Source organism: Pseudonaja textilis, chromosome 6, assembly GCF_049901715.1.
Source record: "Pseudonaja textilis isolate UNSWEBS1 chromosome 6, rPseTex1.2, whole genome shotgun sequence".
Taxonomy (NCBI): Eukaryota; Metazoa; Chordata; class Lepidosauria; order Squamata; family Elapidae; genus Pseudonaja; species Pseudonaja textilis.
The window spans coordinates 4,072,441-4,087,333 of NC_141995.1; the positions used below are offsets into that span (position 1 = coordinate 4,072,441).

At 44.9% G+C, this 14,893-nt stretch overlaps 1 long non-coding RNA gene across 1 annotated transcript; it reads left to right on the plus strand.

Annotated features, from left to right (window-relative positions):
* The first annotated feature begins 682 nt into the window (after nucleotides 1-682).
* LOC148125375 (uncharacterized) lies at nucleotides 683-13,573 on the plus strand. Its single transcript, XR_015744194.1, has 4 exons — nucleotides 683-844; nucleotides 6,635-6,743; nucleotides 12,530-12,670; nucleotides 13,285-13,573. It is a non-coding gene; the product is annotated as an uncharacterized LOC148125375 (long non-coding RNA).
* The last annotated feature ends 1,320 nt before the right edge of the window (nucleotides 13,574-14,893 follow it).

Consider the following 14,893-nt stretch of genomic DNA (forward strand, 5'->3'; position numbering starts at 1 on the left):
CTTGCGCAATTACCATTATAGTTTATCCATATTCATTGCTTTTACTTTAATATTCTATACTTAAATCATGCTAATCTTCATCATATACCTAATTCTCCTAACATTCCCCATCTTAACATTTTTAATTATCACGTATTTATTATTTTATGCTAGTCTTCTTTAGTTTCTAACTTCCATATTTATTTTCCAACCATTGATAAAATGAATCCCATATCATATAATATTCCGTTTGTTCCTTCTCTTGGGTGGCTAATGTTAACCTATTCATTTCTGCACAAGTCTAGTATTTTTCTAATCCCATTTTCTTCATTTGGGATCTCTTTGCTTTTCCAATTTGCGCAAATACAATTCTAGCTGCGGTTAGTGCATAAATAATTAAATATACATTCTCTTTCTAAGTTTTGAGTCACTGCTATTGTTTTCGAGGGACGGCTGTTTCTGTTCTGATTTATTTATCCCTTTGGAGGTTGGTAGCACAGATAAAAAAAAAAATTACGGGTAGATTTTGCAAACAAAGAAAAAAAAATCTAGACAGCCAAACTGTTTAGGTATCATTTTATTAGGAGGTGAACACACCCTCTGTTTTGCATTTTTGCCCCAGGGAATGGATTTCTTTGGAACAGGAAAAAAAATAAACTCTTTTTTTTTTTTTTTGAGGTTCTTTTGAGCTGAGTGTCTGAAGCGGGAAGGCCTTCTGGCAAACTGGTTTGTGGGATCTGGGAGAACCAGGCGTGGAAGGAAAAAACTGGATTGGATGGCCCGGGTGAAAGGATTTATGAAAAATACAGAAATAAGCATTGATGGGCAGTTTTTATATACTTTATATTACAACTTTGGGCTTAAGGTAAGAGGATTTGGATCCAAGAATCGCCTTGGAGAATTGGAAATGAATGGAGGTTCTAGTTTCTTTATACCAAAAGGTCCAACCTTGGTAACTTGTGGACTTCAACTCCTAGAATTCCCCAGCCAGCATGGCTGGCTGAGGAATTCTGGGAGTTAAAAGTCCACGGGTCTTAAAAGTTGCCAAGGTTGGATACCCCTACGTTAACTGGAATCTACTGCTAGTTACTCCATCAGGCCTCTATTAGAATCCACTAGATGCCTCCTGCCCTCTGTGCTGTCCAGACAGTTTAGAATTAATGGGAGTTGGGACAGTTAGTTAGGAATTGTGAGCTGTCCCCTTAAGGGAATGCATCATGGTAAATGTAGTTATAAGGTATCCTGGGAAATGTAGTCCATGTCATGTGGCCACATCTGTAATCCAGATTGGTCACTAAATTGACCCTTGGTGGGTTGGGGGAGGTCTTCCTCACTCTTGCCTGAAGCCAGTACCATGTGGCTGCTTCGATCATCGTGGGGTTGAGGCCTTATGATCTTCCTACACCACAATTCAGATATGCAAAGGATTGGACATTAAGAAGAACCTCGTCATAAATGTGAGTCGACAGGATGCCTGATGAACCAATAAAAGAGACTTTGTATGGGTGCTTTGTGGAGTTTATCTGCCTTTGTATAGTATTTGTACAGTATTTGTACAGTATTTGTACAGTATTTGTACAGTATTTGTACAGGACAGGCAGAATACCCTCAAATTATGCCAATGAATTCATTTGCATCCATCTCATCCGATGCACTAAATGTCACTTGCAGACAACTGTGGATTGTGTTGGAAGAAAAATCAAGTCCGTGGGAAAGACACTGGAAATAAAATGGAGGCAGGCTGCAGGAAAGGAAGTTCTCTGTTTATTTGGTAGCCAGAAAAGTCAGTGACAGCAGCATGTTTCTGGGGTAGCTGACAAAACAGGGTTGAGAGTAGGTGGGTTTTGTATACATTCTTTGAAGCTTTGTGATTGAGACGCCTGTTCCTGTGTAAGTCCTTTATTATTTTAATAGCTATTGCCAGATTCCCATGGGGTCATGTAGGGGTCATGGCTGGCTCTACAGGCAACAGGAGAAATGAAAATCCTATGTGTTTGTCTGAGCTAATCTTGTCAGCTTCGGCTTGCCTGATTGTGTTGTTTATTTGGAGTCTGTCATGCCCCTGGTGGAGACTGACTCTGAGGAAGAGGAGGAACAGCCAACAGGGAATGGGAGTGTGGCTCCAGAGGTGGTGGAGGAGGCTGGGGAAGGGCAGAGGCCAGCTGAGCAGTCAGAGGAGGATCCAGGCCCATCCCCTATCCATCCTAGGTCATGCAGGGAGGAGAGGATCAGGGAAAAGCAAGGTCTACTCAAGAGGAAATTACCATGATCCTCCTCATGGTTTTCAGGTGGTAGCTATGTATATAAGTTTGTAACTGTGCAGTCAGAATTGCTGGAGTCAGAGTTTAGTGTTTACTTTGAAAGAGATTTATCTTTGCTGACGTTCTTCCCACGGACTCTCCTCGGTTATTTTCCTGGAGTTTATGATCAGTTATCTTGGCTTGCTTCGGAACTCTCGTCAATGCGGTTTGTTTTGGTTTTCTTTTTGCCTCATTATTTACTTTTGTGACTTTAAACTGTGCCTAATAAAACAGTGAAGTTAAGTTGAAGGCCTTACTGGACTTTAATGTATGTTTTGGGTTTGGGGTTATTTTGAGAGACTAGGGGTCATCACAGAGTCTCTTTGCTTTTGAATAGGTTGGCCCAGTCTTTCCGAATGGGTGCAAAATCTCCATTCCTAAAGACCGACCTCTTCATGTTTCTGCATGAGGCTGTTTTCCTATGGCAGGAAGACCGAGGCTGCCTTGGTTAAAAAAAATTTTCTCCTCTTCTCCTCGGAGGGAAATATTCTATCCTGCCTCTTTTTAATATTAAGAATAAAGAATATTTTAATCTGGGGAGGGGACGGCCTTCCTACAATTGTATCAAGGTTTTATAGATAGTCCTCAGCATGCAACCACAATGGAGATTAACATTTCCATTGTTAAGCAAGCGAGGTTTGAGTGAATTGTGCCCATTTTATGCCACCATTGTTAAGTGAATGCCTGCGGTTGTTGATAGCAGTAACTGTGAGAGGGATCTTGGAGTCTTAGTGGAAAACCAACTAAATATAAGCCAAAAAAGCCAATGCAATCCTAAATTGCAAGATCATATATATAGAAAATCCAACAATGAGAAAAACAAAACAAAACATTACTTTGACATTCCTGTTTAAAATCGCCACTTAATCACTTCTGTCAAAACTTTTACAGATTCTATCTTTTCCTTAGGGTGTCCTTTCAGATCTTAGAATAAAAAAAGTTCTCACCAAACCGGCACACTCTTTCTTTCTGCTCTCTTCCGTTTCAGAGCTGTCCCAACTTCAGCAGCTTTAATGGCTGCCTCTTTGCCGCTGGCAAGAAGAGCTTCTCCTGGATCTACCAGGGACTTTGCGGTATCCCTGGGATCGACAGGATGCGCTCTTCACTTTCACCATCTCTTCGGGATGGTTTAGATCCGATAGGACCGTCCAGGAGCAAAGATATCGGCAGCGATCTCAGACCTCCAAGATTGCATGCCGTATCGTCGCAACGCCAGCTCCGCCCTTCATGTTGAAATATATATGGCAAGGTAAGAAAGTGAGAATAAAGTTAAAACTTTTGCAAGATGCTAGAATAAGAGGAGGATTCGGTTTGCCTAATTGGGAGTTGTACTACCAAGCTACAAATCTGATGTGGGTTAAGGAATGGATAACACTAAGAAATACTAGATTGTTGACATTAGAAGGACATGATCTGTTGTTGGGGTGGCATGCTTTTTTGTGGTACAAAGGAACTAAAACACAGGGGTATTTTAGAAGACATTATATACGGGAGTCTCTGTGGTTAAACTGGGAGAAGATTAAAAGACAATGTTATTTGAAAATTCCAGTCTGGTTATCGACTATTGAAGCATTCTCGTATCCTATAATACACAAAAAGGAACAAACAGTTAGATATGGTGAAATATTGAATGAAAAGGGTGAACTTAAATCTATGCAAAAACTAGAGGAACAAGGTATAAAGATGAATTGGTTTTCATATGCGCAAATACATTCAAGGTATGATAAAGATTCTAAAAGAGAAGGTTTCTATGATAAACTGACTGACTTAGATAAGATTTTGACAGGTACTGATGAAAAGGTGATTAAAAAATTGTATGGATATTTATTAGAAATTAAACTAGAAGAAGAACAAGTTAAAGAAACTATGATTGGGGGAAGAATTTTGGATATGGGATTGATTTAGAGAAATGGCAAAAATTGCGGTCTCAAAATTATAAAATGACAATGTCAAGAGTATATAAAGAAAATTTGTATAAGATGTTTTACAGGTGGCATTTCCCCCCCACAAGAATAGCAAGAATGTTCAAGAATAAATCTGAAAAATGTTGGAAATGTCATCAGACACCTGGCTCATATTACCATATGTAGTGGACTTGTGCGGATGCTAAAAAATACTGGACTAAAATCCACATGTGGCTGGAAAAAATGACGAAAAAACATATAGACTTGAAACCAGAGATAGTTTTATTGGGAATTTTACCTGAAATATATAGTAAAGACTTGAAATACCTGATTGTAAATGTATTAACAGCGGATAGGATTGTATTTGCTAAAAACTGGAAAAATGAGAAAATCCCATCCCAGGAGGAAATCATTAAGAAAATATTGGAATGTGCTGAAATGAGTAGATGACATTTGAAATTAGAGAACAAGAGGATAAACAATTTTATAAAATTTGGGATCTTTTCTATCAATGGTTAGACAATAAAGCACAGTAATGAAATATGTAGACTTTTAGAAAATAATAAATATATAAAAATGTACTTTTTTCTTATTATATGTACAAAATGATTTTAGGATAGATTTGGGATGATAATATGAACTGTTATAAAATAAACTAAGCAAATTATGGTTACCTTGTAAAACATGAATGAATAAAAGTATAGTCATATGACTGATTAATAATGATACTAAGGTATTTAATTTTTGATTGACAATATGAGATTATATGTAATGCAATTGTAATTGAAGACTACGAAATGGAAGCACAAAACAATTTGTAAACCAACCGGCACACTGTATGTACGCCTATGGAAGATAGCTTGATGTTTTTATGTTTTGTTTGTTTATGTTTGTTTTTTAAAAACCAATAAAAAATTTTTTAAAAAAAGAAAGAAGTTGCCTTCAGACATTGTGGGAGCTTCATCCCTAGAAGCTTTCAAGAAGAGACTGGGCTGCCATCGGTCAAAAATGGTGTAGGGCCTGCTTGGGACAGGGGTTGAACTAGATGATCTACAAGGTCCCTTCCAACTCTGTTAATCTGTTAATAAGCCACAGTTTAGCAGCTCAGCTGGCTAAAAGAGGTGGTATTCAGCAGGTTCTGACCAGTTCTGGAGAACCGGTAGCGGAAATTTTGAGTAGTTCGGAGAACTAGCAAATACCACCCCTGACTGGAGATTTTACAGTATCTTCCCCTTCCATGCCCACTGAGCTACGCCCACAGAACCGGTAGTAAAAATTTTGGAATCCTACCACTGTGGCTAAACCAGGATTAATGGGAGTTAGGAAACCTGAAACTCCAAGCTTTTGGGGTTTCAAAGTTTGTACCTTAATTTGGCAGCTGCAAACATGGAAAGGGTTCAAATGTGTTGACTTTGGATGACTTCAGAAGGAGGGTAGTTTATCCATAAATCCATGTCTTGTCGGATCCTGGAGGAGATTCCAGATTTTCGGAAAGGAAGGGGTTATTATTATCCCTTCTTGTCCTCAGAGTTATTCCAGCAGATAACAAAAACAGAGACCATCTGGAGTTAATCTGAGTGAGCGTTTTTTGTTTTATCACCCTCCCTTCCCCATGCAAAACGTTTTCCCGCTCCTTCCCCCACCTTGGAGCAATTTGATTTATGGTAGGATTTTCCATAAAATTCTCATTATTTGTCCCCAAGTTTCCCCTCTAACCACTGCAAATTGCTTAAAAAGGAGTCAGCGGGAGCTGAACAGAACTCAAAGACCCCGGAATAGTTGCCAGCTTCTTGGGATCTTAGTCAATTAGAATCACAATTAGCGAGAGATGAGATCAGAATGGAATAAGAAAGTTGGAAGGGGCTTGGAGGTTATCTAGTCCAACCCCACACCTACTCAAGTAGACCCTACACCATTTCTGACTGTTGGCTGTCCAGTCTCTTCTTGAAAGCTTCCAGTGATGAACTTCTGAGGGCAACTTCTGTTCCATGGGTGGATTGTTCTCACTATCAGAAAAATTCTCCTTATTTCCAGGTTGAATCTCTCCTTGTTCAGTTTCCTGCCATCATTCCTTGTCTGGCCTTTGGGGGCTTTGGATAATAGCTTGACCCCTTCCTCCTCTCTCGGGCAGCCCCTCAAATATTTGAACCCTGCTATCCTATCTCCCCTGGTCCTTCCATAGACTAGCCAGGCCCGGTTCCTGCAAGCGTTCATCGTGTGTTTTAGCTTCTAGTCCCCGATTCATCCTGGTTGCTCTTCTCTGCACTTTTTCTAGAGTCTCAACATCTTTTTTATACTGTGGTGACCAAAACTGGATGCAATACTCTAGGTGTGGTCTTACTAAGGCTTTGTAGCATGGTATTAGTACTTCCCTTGATCTCAATTGTGTTAAGTCGTGGGGATGAGACTCAGGACACCAGCATGATTTCAATCTGTTCTACTTCCGCATAGGTCTGAGCTCCGAAGAAACCGCGGCAGCCCTTGTTATAGTCGGGCTGCTCGCGGCTGTGGCCAGTGATGGCTCTTCAAATTCCCTCTGCCATGGACCGACCAATTGCAGGTAAGTATGCTAATACATAACATCCCTCCCACCTGGTCCGGTCCAACCAATCTGAGCCTTGCCTCCCGTATGTAGTCACATAGGTAGGCGGGGCTTTTGTGGGTTTGACTGGACATGTGCAACTCAGTCACGGGTTGGCCTCTGGACTGTTCAGATGGATCTGTTGTTCCTCCCATCTGTCTTCTTGGAACCTCCTGGAAGGTTGAGTCGGCCATGCTGCTCCCAACAGGAATTTCCTGGCTGGTTGAGTCGGTGTGGCTGCTCCTGCCAGGGGCTGCTTTCCCGCTCTTCTTCTGGACCTGTTCCTGTCTCCCTGACCTGCCTTCTTCCCTGGCCTCAGGTACGTATTTGCATTTCCCGACCGGGGCTAGTGTTAGTAATGGTTGTTGCGTAGTTGTCAGGGTTTGTTCTGTTATTTTTCTTGTTCGTGGAGGGTCTCTGGTTTTTCTGGGCTATATGTGGGGTGTAGCCTGTCTAGGTGTGATCTTAGTTTTCTCCCTATTAGTAACTCTGCTGGACTTTTATTTGTTGTGGCACTGGGTGTCATGTGCTGAATGCTTAGTAGCTTATCTATCTTTTCTTGTGTGTCCCCAGGCCCCAGCTTTTGTAACATTTCTTTCGTGTAACGTACTATGCATTCCGCCCATCCATTCGTGGCTGGGTCTCCTGGCGCTGTCAGTGCGTGCCTTATCCCATGTTGTGCTAAAAACTCCTCAAATGTTGTTGCCGTGAATTGTGGCCCATTGTCAGATACAATTAGATCTGGCAAACCGTGGGTTGCAAAAAGTTTCCTGAGCTGTCTAATGATGGTTTCTGTTGTGGTGGAGTGCATGATGCTTACCTCTAGCCATTTAGAGTAAGTGTCCACGACTATTAAGAATGTATGTCCTTTGGTTGGGCCTGCAAAATCAATGTGTAGTCTTGACCATGGTCCCCTTGATGTTTCCCATTCGTGTTTTGGTGCTGTGGGAGCCTGGATTCTTGGCAGGATTTACACATTGCCACCCACTCCCCTATTTCCTTATCTATCCCTGGCCACATAAATACATAACTTCTTGCCAGGGATTTCATTTTTACAATACCCGTGTGTCCCTCATGTAAAAATTCAAGTATGAGTTTCCTTAAAACTTCTGGTATGACCACCCGATCCCCCCATAGTACGCACCCTTTTAGCATTGAGAGTTCTGTTTGTCTATTCCAGAATGGTTTGGCAGTCTCGTCACTCTCAGTTTCTGGCCATCCTTTTCCTACCCAATTTAAAATCCGCGCCAGGTTTTGGTCTCTAGCTGTTTCCCTAGTAATGTCTGCTGCCGTCACGGGTAGGTTTTCTAATGTCTCTATTTGTAGTGTGGACGTGGATCGTTGGTGCTGGATCATCTTCTATGTCAGGTAGAGGGCAACGGCTAAGCGTGTCAGCATGATTTATGTCTTTTCCGGGTCGATAGGTCAGTTTGTAGCCTTCTTGTAAAACAACCTGTGTAGTGGTCCTGGGTGCAACGAGAAGAAACAGCATAAAAAAACAGATAAAAAACTTGATCACATCAGACTGCGTACTAATACAATACAGCGAGACCCTTCCAATAACACTAATCTACAATGCATCACTTTTCGGCGTTGGCGCTGTACTCAGCCACGTCCTACCCAATGGGAAAGAAGCACCCATAGCCTTCTATTCAAAGACTCTGTCAAAGCCGAAGCAGAACTACAGTCAACTAGACAAAGAGGCATTGGCCGCTGTCACCGGAATAAAACCTTTCCACGAATATATTACGGGAGAACCTTCACACTAATCACAGACCACAAGCCACTCCTGGGCATAATCGCAGGAAACAAAGCTACCCCTAATATATTATCACCACGAATGACAAGGTGGTCGGAATTCCTGGCTGCCTATAACTACAAATTGACCTATTGTCGTGTTGGAGTGTCCTATGGTCACCGTCTGGGGTGTTTCTTCCTTTCCGTCGCTTGTTTCTTTCCCTCACCTGCTTCTGTTGTCTTGGTTCCAACAGCTCCCTGTTTGTCTTTCTCTCTCTCTGGCGGGGGGTGTTCCATCTTTCTCTAGGGCCGTAGTCCTTTCTTGCTCAGCATGCCCTAGCAACATGTCCCCACTGTTCACAAAGTTTGCAGATGGCATCTAGGAAACGGCACTCGAAACGTGGATGGTTCCCCTCGCAACCGGCACAATGAAATTCTCACCTTTTTCCATTCCGGTTCTTCCTGCCCTGTTCTTCCCGGAGTTGATTTACCCCTTCTTCTTCCACGTCATCGTCCGATGGGGACTCAATGTCCTCGTGGTGGGTTGTGGCAGTATTTTGGGGGTTCTCCGGTATCGCTTTGTTCATCTTCCGCATGGCGGCCGCCGATTTCTGCGTTGCTTCTGCTGCGGTAGCTTCCTCTATTGCTTCTTTTAACGTTATTTTGGGCTTTGTTAATAGTCGGCCCTGGAGTGTAAGGTCTCTCAGTCCCAGGACCACTCGGTCCCTCATGGCTTCATCCAAGTTTAGGAATTTGCGTGCTCCGGTGATGTCCTGCAGCGTTGCAACGAAATCGCCGATGCTCTTGCCTTCTTTTTGGTCACATTGATAAAATTCATGTCTTTTGATTAAGCAGGAAACGGTTGGTGTGTATACTGAACCCTCAGTAATTTTTCCAGGTCCGGCCATCTTTGCAAATAGAATAGAGTAGAATAGAGTAGAACAAGTACAGAACAGAACAGAACAGAACAGAATAGAGTAGAATAGAATAGCAGAGCTGGAAGGGACCTCCTCTGTTGTAGGAGATAGAAGCAGGTTTCAGGCGAACGTTTATCCTTCATCCCTCATTAACTTTCAAACGGCTCTTTCTAGTAGTAGTAGTAGTAGTACTAGTAGGTATGAGGGAATCTTCTGCCAACTACTCAGCTTCGTGACTGTGAAAAGAGCCAGGATGGAGGGTGTCAGGGAGACCTCAGAGGCTGCTGTCTTCTCTCCAAACCAAACATGGGGGTGGCAGGCCTGGTGACCACCAAGGCGGACTGCCCAGACAGGGCCTGCCAGCTCTGCTCTTGATGGAGGACAACCATGGAAGGAGGAGGAGGGCTCCCTTAACCAGGATTCCTTCTCTCCAAATCTGTTTCGTTTCGTTTCCTTCCTTCCTTCCTTCCTTCCTTCCTTCCTTCCTTCCTTCCTTCCTTCCTTCCTTCCTTCCTTCCTTCCTTCCTCCCCCTCCCTCCCTCAGTCTCTCCCTTCTCTTTCATTTTCCTTCCTCCAGTCTTTCCCTTTTCTTCCTCCCCCCTCTCTTCTTTTTCATTTTTCCTTCCTCTAATTTTTCCCTTCCTTCCTTCTTTCCTCCCTTCCTCCCTCCCTCTCTTATCTCCCTTCCTTCACTTTTATTTTCCTTCCTCTAATTTTCCCCTTCCTTCTCCCTCCCTCCCTTCTCTCCCTTCTCTTTTATTTTTCCTTCCTCTCATTTTCCTCTTCCTTCTTCCTTTTTCCTTCCTCCCTTCTCTCCCTTCACTTTCATTTTTCCTTCCTCTCATTTTCCCCTTCCTTCTTCCTCCCTCTCGTCCTTCTCTCCCTTCCTTCTCTTTTATTTTTCCTTTCTCCAATCTTTCCCCTCCCCCTCTTTCTCCCTTCCTTCTCCCCTGATATCTTGAGCCACGCCGATGTTGAAGTATAGGTAGTCCCCTCGACTTAGGATGCCAACTGAGCCCAACGTTTCTGTTATTAAGTAAGACATTTATTCAGTGAGTTTTGCCCTGTTTTAGAAACTTTCCTGCCTCAGTCATTAAGTGAAACGGCAGCTTTTAAAGTTCATAACATGGCTATTAAATGAATCTGGCTTCCCCATGGATTGTCCAAAGGTCGCCAAAGGGGATCACATGACCCCCCCAGGACACACTGCAACCGTCGTAAATATGAGTCAGTTTCCAAGCGTCTGAATTTTGATCACGTGACTGAGGGAACGCTGCAACGGCCGTATGTGTGAAACACAGCCACGTCACCTTTTTTTCCAGTGCCATTGTAACTTTGAACAGGTCACTAAACAAACTGTTGTAAGTCGAGGTCTACCTGTAAGGATGACCATAGTCCTAGAGAAGGATGAGCAGAACATTGGCGCCACCTGGTGGCTGAAATTGCTAAATATGCCGGAGAAACAATTTGCCAGACTTAATTCTGGAGCTACAAGGAGGGACAGAACCAGGTTGAGATCAATGGGCAATTTGCAGTCAATGAGCAATTTGCAGTCAGTGGCCAAAGGGAGGTGTGATGACCCAAAGGGGCGTGGCACCAAGGTAACAGAGTCAGATAATCAATAGGGGTTTATCGGGACAAGGACTCAGCTTCGTGCTGTTGGGGGAAGCCCAGGTCAGGACACACTAGATGACTCACAAGGTCCCTTCCAACTCTGTTAATCTGAATGACTGGTCTCCAGAACCTGGATGTCAGGATTCCAGCAATTACCCCCATTTAAATCATGAGTCTCGAGCCAAACTTGCAAAACTTCAAAAGGATTTATTGGGAGTTAACATGTCAGCGTTGCCTGGGTGTAGCCGACTCCGAGACACGTAATTCACTGTCACCCTTGACACCCTGGCTTTCCCCTAACCCTCTGATGTATCGTAATTCATATTCTCCAATGGGATACTGTGATGACCCAGGGTGGGGTACAAAAAAAAAAAAAGTCACGAAAACAGGTGAAGCCCCTTTTATTCCTCCACTGAGCTTCAAAGCTCCAAATATCCTTGGCCGGAGACAAAAAACTCCCCCACAAGCAGTTACGAAAAGGAAGAAATGCCATTTAAACTAAAAATGGCTATAAATGATAAAGAGTAAAAACAACACAAACCGCACTGAAGCAAGATAAGGGCTTGAAGATGTCCACAGATATCAGAACACACTCTGGGAAGGATGCCAAACTCAGAGAGGAACCATAAACTGGAGATATTTCCATGCTTTGTTTCCAGCGTTCGCCCATATGCATGTCCGTCCTCTTGTTCAGTTGTCACAGCTGCAGTCCATGAAGAAGATCAAGGCCCTTTCCTCCCCCATAGACCATGCCATTCATGTTTTTCCCTTATCCTCTCCTCCCTGTGTGCCCTAGGATGGGTCCTCCTCTGACTGCCCAGCTGGGCCTCTGCCCTTCCCCGGCCTCCTCCACAACCTCTGGAGCCACACTTCCACTCTCTGTCAGCTGTTCCTCCTCTCCCTCGGAGTCAGCCTAAAACAGGGGCATGACAGACACATCCGTAGTCAAAAGTCATAAATCATACTCTCCGGTTAGAATTTTGCTCTGACAGAAACTTCAGTCACTTAGTTACTATCTTTGAAAACTATTTATGGAATGCGCTTCCAGTTTGCAAGCTACCGCACTCTTTCCCCCTCCCTTTCTGTTGGCAACTCTAAAAAGACCAGGGAAATATTTTATGAGTTGACACTGGAGATGCTCTATCGCTGGAGGCCTTCAAGAAAAGATTGGGGCAACCATTTCTTCTGGGCGGGTAGAAAAAGACTGCTGCCTTGGGGAGGGGGTTTGGCCTAGAAGACCTCCAAGGTCCCTTCCAGCCAGCTCTAGGAATCCACAATTCTATGGATCTCTACTTTGACAGGAAGCAAGGGGAATCTCCTGCTTGTGATGCCATCAATATGATTTATGACATCAGAAGTATGGGATGACCTTAAGAGGGAGGGAGGGAGGGAGGAAGAGTGAAGATCTGTGTCCATACAGGCTCCCAATGGCCCTAAAAAGTGATGACCCCTGTGGAAAATGACTTGACCCCCCTCCATTTTGTCTCTTTCTGGCAGGTTCAACCAAACCTGGAGGCTGAATGGGAAACAGGAACCCCAAAGCTCTGCCTGTCCCATCCTGACAACACAGGCAATCAAAGGAAAGGAGGAAGGGATGAAAGACAAGAGAGATTATTGGCTGGGCTCCGGAAGATGAAGGTAAAGGAATGCAGTCATGGCTACCTTTCCTAAACAACCGTCGGTTTGGGCTTTTAGCTGGAACTGAAGGCAGGAGCTGCTTAGGAGTTGAGGCTGAATTGAAAACAGGCACGTCAACTCCCAGGGTGGACTTCAACTCCCAGAATCCTCCAGCCAGCCATGCTTTAAGATGAGTGGACCAAACTCCCAGAATCCCCCAGCCGGCATGCTTTGAGGAGGGTGGATTTCCACTCCCAGAATCCCCCAGACGGCATGCTTTGAGGAGGGTGGATTTCCACTCCCAGAATTCCCTAGCCAGCATGCTTTGAGGAGGGTGGATTTCCACTCCCAGAATCCCCCAGCCAGCATGATTTAAGAAGGGTGAACTTCAACTCCCAGAATCCCCCAGCTGGCATGCTTGAAGCGGGGTGGAATTCAACTCCCAGAATCCCCCAGCCAGCATGCTTTAACAACCATCGGTTTGGGCTTTTAGCTGGAACTGAAGGCAGGAGCTGCTTAGGAGTTGAGGCTGAATTGAAAACAGGCACGTCGACTCCCAGGGTGGACTTCAACTCCCAGAATCCTCCAGCCAGCCATGCTTTAAGAGGTATTCTCTCTCCTTGTCTCTCCTCCAGAGCCGTCGCCTGGCCTTGGGAGAAGCTCCATCGCCCTGCTGCTGTTGTCTTCTCCACCATGGATCTCTTCGAGAGGTTTGAGGAGCTCTTGGACGTGGTGGTGTGCCTGGCCCTGCTCTACGTCCTCTCCCAGAGTTCTCTCTTCCTTCTGTATTTGTACTTCCTGGTACCCCTGGCCTTTGTGTTCAAGGAAGAGGAGAAGGAGGAGGAAGAAGTGGAGGAGGAAGACGGAGAGGAGGAAAAATCTATACCTGAAGCTCAATAAACAAGGCAGTGGAACCTCTTGTGATGCGTTGGGTTTTGTACTCCGATCCTTTCTGGCCACCCCCATGCTCCGTTTTCAGTGGTCCTACTTGCCCCGCCTGGCTACCGACTGGACCCCCAACTGCTCCTCTTGCAAGGGGGGGAGAGAATCCGGTGCCCCAGTAGCGGTGCTTCACCAGTTGTCCAGGAAAGAAAAGGACTCTCGACCGCCTCAATACAGGCAGTCCTCGACTGATGATCACAAACGAGCCCCAAATTTCTTGTCGCTAAATGAGACATTTTGGAAGTGAGCTTTGCCCCCATTGTTATGTGGAATCGCCGCCGTTGATAAGTTAGCAACCCGGTTGTTAAACAAATCCGGTCGGAAGGTCACCAAAAAGGGGAGGGCGCGTGACCCATTTGGGTTGCTGCCGACTGTCATAAGTAGGACCCCATTGAACCAAGCATCTGAATTTCGATTACGTGACCCTGGGGCTGCTGCAGGGATGGGATTCTTCCGGTTTGGAGAGGTTCTATAGAATCAGTTGTTATGATTCTGCACAGTTTGGAGAACTGGCAAATTGTGCCCCTGGCTGGCCTTGCCCCCTCTCCACCCGCCCCTCCCCTCTCTGCCTGGTCAGTCCTTATCGTGCATGCATCAAATTTCATGCATGTCCGATATCACTGACTGCATTCTCCTCCGCCCAGTCTTAAGGTATTTCTTTTTTTACCCCCCTGACGATCAGCTGTTCTGATGATCAGCTGTGCCGGGATCCTCCTCGCTGTCTTACTGCTTCACCCAGGTGGAAGGAAGGAAGGAAAGAAGGAAGGAAAGAAGGAAGGAAGGAAAGGAAGGAAGGAGAGGAGGAGGAAGGAAGGAAGGAAGGAAGGAGGAGGAAGGAAGGAGAGGAAAATTAGCTGTTCCAACAATCAGCTGTCCCGGGGTCACCCTCGCTGTCTTACTGCTTCACCCAGAAGGAAGGAAGGAAAGAAAGAAGGAAGGAAAGAAGGAAGGAAGGAGAGGAGGAGGAAGGAACGAAGGAGGAGGAAGGAAGGAGAGGAAAATTAGCTGTTCCAATGATCAGCTGTTCTGGGATCCCCCTCGCTGACCTACTGCTTCGCCCAGGAGGAAGGAAGGAAGGAAAGAAGGAGGGAAAGAAGGAAGGAAGGAGAGGAGGAGGAAGGAAGGAAGGAGGAGGAAGGAAGGAGAGGAAAATTAGCTGTTCCAATGATCAGCTGTTCTGGGATCCCCCTCGCTGACCTACTGCTTCGCCCAGGAGGCTTCCCTGACACCCAGGAGACCCATGAATGGAGCATGGCCCCCCCAGGCTCCATTTTCGCCCTTCCTGGGCCCCAGGGAAGCTTT